Raw genomic sequence first — 6150 nt, 5'->3', positions numbered from 1 at the left:
TTAATAGTAACTGTTCTGACTAGTGTGAGATGGTATCTCATTGTGGTTTTGATTTGCATTTCTCTTATGATCAGTGATTTGAGCTTTTTTTATATGTTTGTTGGCTGCATGTATGTCGTCTTTTGAGAAGTGTCTGTGTGTCTGTTTATGTCCTTTGCCCACTTTTTAATGGGGTTGTTTTTTCTTGTATATTTGTTTAAGTTCCTTGTAGTTGCTGAATATTAGATCTTTGTTATATGCACAGATTGCAAAATTTTCTCCCATTCTGCCAGTTTTCTGTTTACTCTGTTGATAGTTTCTTTTGCTGTGCAGAGGCTCTTTAGTTTAATTAGATCCCATTTGTCAATTTTTGCTTATGTTGTGATTGCTTTTGGCATCTTCATGAAATCTTTGCCTATGCCTATGTCCTGAATGGTATTGCTTAGGTTTTCTTCTAGGGTTTTTATAGTTTTGGGTTTTACATTTAAGTCTTTAATCCATCTTGAGTTGATTTTTGTGTATGGTATAAGGAAGGGGTCCACTTTCAGTTTTCTTCATATGGCTAGCCTGTTCTCCCAGCACCACTTATTAAATAGAGAACGCGTTCCCCATTGCTTGTTTTTGTCAGGTTTGTCAAAGATCAGATGGTTTTAAGTGTGTGGTCTTATTTCTGGGTGTTCTATTCTGTTCCATTGGTCTTTGTGTCTGTTCTTGTACTGGTACCATGCTGTTTTAGTTACTGTAGCCCTTTAGTATAGTTTGAAGTTGGGTAGCATGGTGCCCCTAGCTTTGTTCTTTTTGCCTAGTATTGCTTTAGCTATTCAGGCTCTATTTTGGTTCCATATGAATTTTAAAATTGTGTTTTCTAGTTCTGTGAAGAAGCCAATGGTAGTTTAATGGGAGTAGCATAGAATCTTTAAATTGCTTTGGGCAGTATGGCCATTTTCACAATATTGATTCTTCCAATCCATGAGCATGGAATGTTTTTCCATTTGTTTGTGTCATCTCTGATTTATTTGAGCAGTGATTTGTAGTTCTCCCGAAGAGGTCCTTCACTTCCCTTGTTAGCTGTATTCCTAGGTTTTTTATTCTTTTTGTAGCAATTGTGAATGGAAGTTCATTCATGATTTGGCTCTTGGCTTGCCTGTTTTTGGTGTATAGGAATGCTAGCGATTTTTGCACATTGACTTTTGTGTCATTCTTTTTCCTTTCCTCCATTTTGTTGGGGATGTACTAATATCTGATTATGGTTTATTCTTATTTGGATTTCTCTGATTACTAATTATATGGAACATCTTTTCATGTGCTTATATTCATATTGATAGTCTCTTTTGTAAAATGCCTACTCAAGGTTTTGCTCATTTTGTTTATTGATTTGCCTTTTTCTTATTGATTTGTAGATGTTCTTTAGATATTATAGATATGTTATTTGTTGGATATATATGCAGTATATATGTATATATAAATACATACACATCTATATGTATATATAAAACATATGTAATACATATACATAAATATGCATATATAGCAAATATCTTCTACTAAACTATGTTTTGCTGTTTTATCCTCTTAATGATGTCTTTCAATAAACAGAATCTCAGAACTTGAATTAATCCATCTTTTATGTTTTATGTTTTTGGGGAATCTTATTTGAGAAATCACTGCTTACCCAATGTCATGAAATTATTCTGTTATCTTCTAGAGCAGGGATCAAAAATTTATAGCCCATGTGACCTGCCATTTGTTTTTGTAAATAAATTTTTGTTGGAACACAGCCCATTCTCATTCGTTCATTTATGTATTGTCTCTGGCTGCCTTTGGACTACAACAGCAGAGTTAAGTAGTTGCAAGAGAGACTGTATGACCTACAAAGCTGAAGATATTTACTATCCGTCCCTTTACAGAAAAAATTTATCGACTTCTCTTCTCGGATATTACTGTTTTTCTTTCACATGAAGGTTTATAATTTAATCAGTATTAATTTTTGTAGGTAGTGTAAATTAAGGTTAAAGTCTGTTTCATGTGAATTATCTAATTGCTCCAGCATCATTTATTGAAAAAAAAATCTTATTATTACAAAATTGCAGTGGCGCCATTGTTGTACATCAAGTATATGTATGAGCCTATTTCTAGACTCTCCCTTTTGGTGTATGTATTTATTATTGTACTAATACCACACTGCATTAAATATTGTAGCTTTATGATAAGTTATGCTATCTGATATGATAAATCTTCCAACAATTTATTCTTCTTCATTTCTTGGCTGCTGTAGGTCATTTGCATTTCCATATAACTTTTAGAAATCCCTAATAAATTTCCACAAAAATGATTAGGATCTTGATTGGGATTACATTGAATCAATAAAGTTACTTTTGAAGAATAGATTTTAAGTTATAAAATTAATTTATGATTATAAGTCTCCAAATCCATGAACATGGTATATCTATTCATCTAGTTAGATCTTATGTAATTTTTCTTTGAAATGCTTTGCCATTTTTACTTTAGTGATCTTACGTGTCCTTTATAAAATTTATTCCCAGATATTTGAGGTTTTCCAATGATATTGTTAATAGTATTGTATAACAGTTTTTATTTACCAATTGTTTTTGCAAACACATACAAATACAATAGATTTTTATGTATTGATTTTGTATTCAGTGACTTATCTAAATTGATTAATTCTAATTGTGTATATATTCTTTTGGATTTTTCTATATTTACAACCATGTCATCTGAAATGACAGTTTTACTTACTTCTTTCCAACTTCATGACTCTTCTTTCATGCTTTCTTGCACTAACTAGGACCTGCAGTGCAATGATTAATAGAAGTAATGAAAATAAATATACTTGAGTGGTTTATGAATTCAGGAAGAAAGCATTCCACATTTCACCACTAAATATGTTAGCAGCAGGCCTTTTGTACATAAACTTTATCATATTAAAAAGTTCACTTATATTTCAAATTTGCTGAGAACTTTTATTATGAACTAGTGGTTAATTGGAGGCCTTTTTGCATCTATTGAGGTGATCAGTTATTTTTACTTTTATTATTATTTTATTATTTACAAAATAAAAGCAAATATAATTTAGTGAAGTAAGTCATATTGATTAACTTTTTAAACCAATTTTTATTCCTAGAATAAACCAAATTGGTTATGGTATGTTATCCTTGTTATATATTCTTTGGATTTGGTTATTTAATACTTTGTTCTAATTTTTGTCCCTACGTTCATAAGAATTATTAGCTTGTAACTTTCTTGTATTATAATATCTTTGTCATATTTTTGTATTAGGGTTGTTCTAGCTTCAAAAAAATGAATTAGGAAGTGTTTTTTCTTTCTTCCCTAAAAGAGGTTATGTAGGATTGATATTTTTTTCTTAAACGTTTTGGAGAATTCAGCACTAAATATATCCAAGCTCAAATTTTCTTTGAGGGTAAGTTTTAAATTATAGACAGAATATATTTAACATTGATTTTTATTTCTTTTAATTTTTCTTTTATCAGTATAGATGACATGTTTTTATATAAAATTATTCATTTTATGTAGATTGTCGAATGTATTTATATAAAATTATTCAAAATATTTCTGATTTTTTTTTTCAGTTTTGTAGGATCTGTAGGGATATTGCCCTTTCATTCTGATATTGGTAATTTATACTTTTGCTCTTGATTGGTCTTGCTAAGAGTTTATCAAATCTACTGATATTCTTTTAAAAAGAAAGCTTTGGCTTTGTTGATTTTTCTCAATTTTATGTCAACTATTTCATCAATTACTGTTTTCATTTTTATTAATTTCTCTCTATTTTCTGTTCTTTTTCTAGCTTCTTGAGATAGTAACTTAAAAATTAATTTTTAATTTTTTTTCTTTTCTGATATAGGCATGTAAACTCAACTTTCTTCTAATCACTGTGAATTAAAGAAATCCAATCAGAGAGAACCCACACGGTAATTTTAACAACAAAAAAAAATAATATAAATAATTATTAGGCCAGGTGCGGTGCCTCATGCTTGTAATCCTAGCACTTTGGGAGGCCAAGGCAGGTGGATCACTTAAGGTCAGGAGTTCGAGAACAGCCTGGTCAACATGGCGAAATCTCATCTCTACTAAAAATACAAAAATTAGCCAGGTGCAGTGGCACGTACCTGTAGTCCTGCTATTTGGGAAGATGAGGCATGGGAATCACTTGAACCTGGGAAGGGGAGGTTGCAGTGAGCTAAGCTCATACCATTGCACTCCAGCCTGGGCAATAGAGTGAGAGACTGTCTCAAAAAAAAAAAAAAAAAAAAGAATTATTAACCGTACCAGGTAATTAACATAATGAGAGATTGGCTAGCAAGAAGAGGATCCCAAAGGATATAGGAATAGTAGATGTAGGTTACAGCCTCTCCCCTTAGAGCTGAGATAGCCGACCCAAGGAAGATGCCACCCAGGCCTAAGATCAACACCCTGTTGTAGAGGGCACTGCTGTGGCTCATTGGATGGCAGAGAAGTTGCCATGGTGCTGTACTGACGAAATGTGCTGGAAATCCACCTTCTGGGGTGCCAGTGAAAGACATTCATGGGGATATGTCTCAGTGAAGGCATTCTGCTGCAAAACTGCATGCTGGTTGCTGGGTGTTGCTGGCCACTGTGAACTGCAGAAACTTGGTACTAGGGAAAACTGTGCATCCTGGAGAAGCAAGCACACCAGAACCAGGAAGCAAACACCCTTTTCCTCCTGCAGTATATTTCTAGTGCCCTCTAATGACAAAGTTCCAGCTGGCAAGGACAAATATTTAAAGGGCCAAAACCCATTTTCACACAACAGGCAAACAAGGAATTTGGAGCAGAGAGGCAATAATTCAGTAACCAGCACACACTGCTTTAGCTACACCACATAAATTTTGATGAGTTGCATTTTCATTTTCATTATCTTGACTACTGGTTTATTTAGAAAAGCTTTGTTTAATTTCCAGACATTTTCAGATCTTCTAGTCATGTTTCTATTAGTTGGTTTTCAGGCTAATTCCACCATGGTCTGAGAACATATCCTATGTGATTTCAATACTTTTGAAGCTTGTTCAGGCTTGTTTTATGCACAGCATATAGCCTATTTTGACAAACATTTTATGTGTGCTTGAAAAGAATTGTATTTTACAGTTGTTAGGTGTAGTGTCCTATTGATATATCAAGTAGGTCAAATTGGTTAATCATTTTGTTCAAATATTCTATATCATTTTTAATTTTTGTTATCTATCCTCTTGCATCTAACACACCAGAGATAGGTATATTAAACTGATTAAGGGTTTGTCTGTTTCTCCTTTACTTCTACTAATGTTTGCTTATATTACTTGATACTAGGTTATTATGGATATAAAAATTTAGGATTGTTATGTTTTCCTGTTGAATTGACCCCTTGATCTTTATAAAATGCCATCCTTTATCTCTAGTACATTTCTGGCCTTAAAGTTTACTTTGTCTGATATTAATATAACCACAAACTTTCTTTAGGTTACTGTTTGCATGATAGTATCTTTACCATTCTTTTGCTTTCACTCAGTCTCTGTATTTATATTTAAAGGATAACAACACACGTTTTTTGTTTTTGTTTTTGTTTTTTGAGACGGAGTTTTGCTCTTGTTGCCCAGGCTGGAGTGCAGTGGCGCGATCATGACTCACTGCAACCTCCACCTCCTGAGTTCAAGTGATTCTCCTGCCTCAGCCCCCCGAGTAACTGGGATTACAGTCATGCTACCACGCCTGACTAATTTTGTATTTTTAGTAGAGACAGGGTTTCTCCATGTTGGTCAGGCTGGTCACCAACTGCAGACCTCAGGTGATCCACCTGCCTCGGCCTCCCAAAGTGCTGGGATTACAGAAATGAGCCACTGCGCCTGGCCATGGGTTGTTTTTTTAAAATACAGTCTGAAAATCTTTGCCTTTTCACTGGTGTGCTTAGTCCGTTTGTGCTTCATGTAATTATTTATGTAATTGACTTTACGTTTGCCATTTTGCTTCTGTTTTTAAATTATTTATCTCATCTGTTCTTTTTCCTTTCCTAATTTTCTTGGGGTTAATTATATTGTTATTTCAAGTTTCTTTCTTGATTAGTTTTTCTTTAATTCAAGTTTCTTGAGGTACAACTTCCATAAAGTTCACCATTTTTACTAGATGATTCCATGAGTT

Source organism: Papio anubis, unplaced genomic scaffold (genome assembly GCF_008728515.1).
Source record: "Papio anubis isolate 15944 unplaced genomic scaffold, Panubis1.0 scaffold228, whole genome shotgun sequence".
In the NCBI taxonomy this organism is placed as follows: Eukaryota; Metazoa; Chordata; class Mammalia; order Primates; family Cercopithecidae; genus Papio; species Papio anubis.
This window is presented reverse-complemented; position numbering follows the sequence as displayed.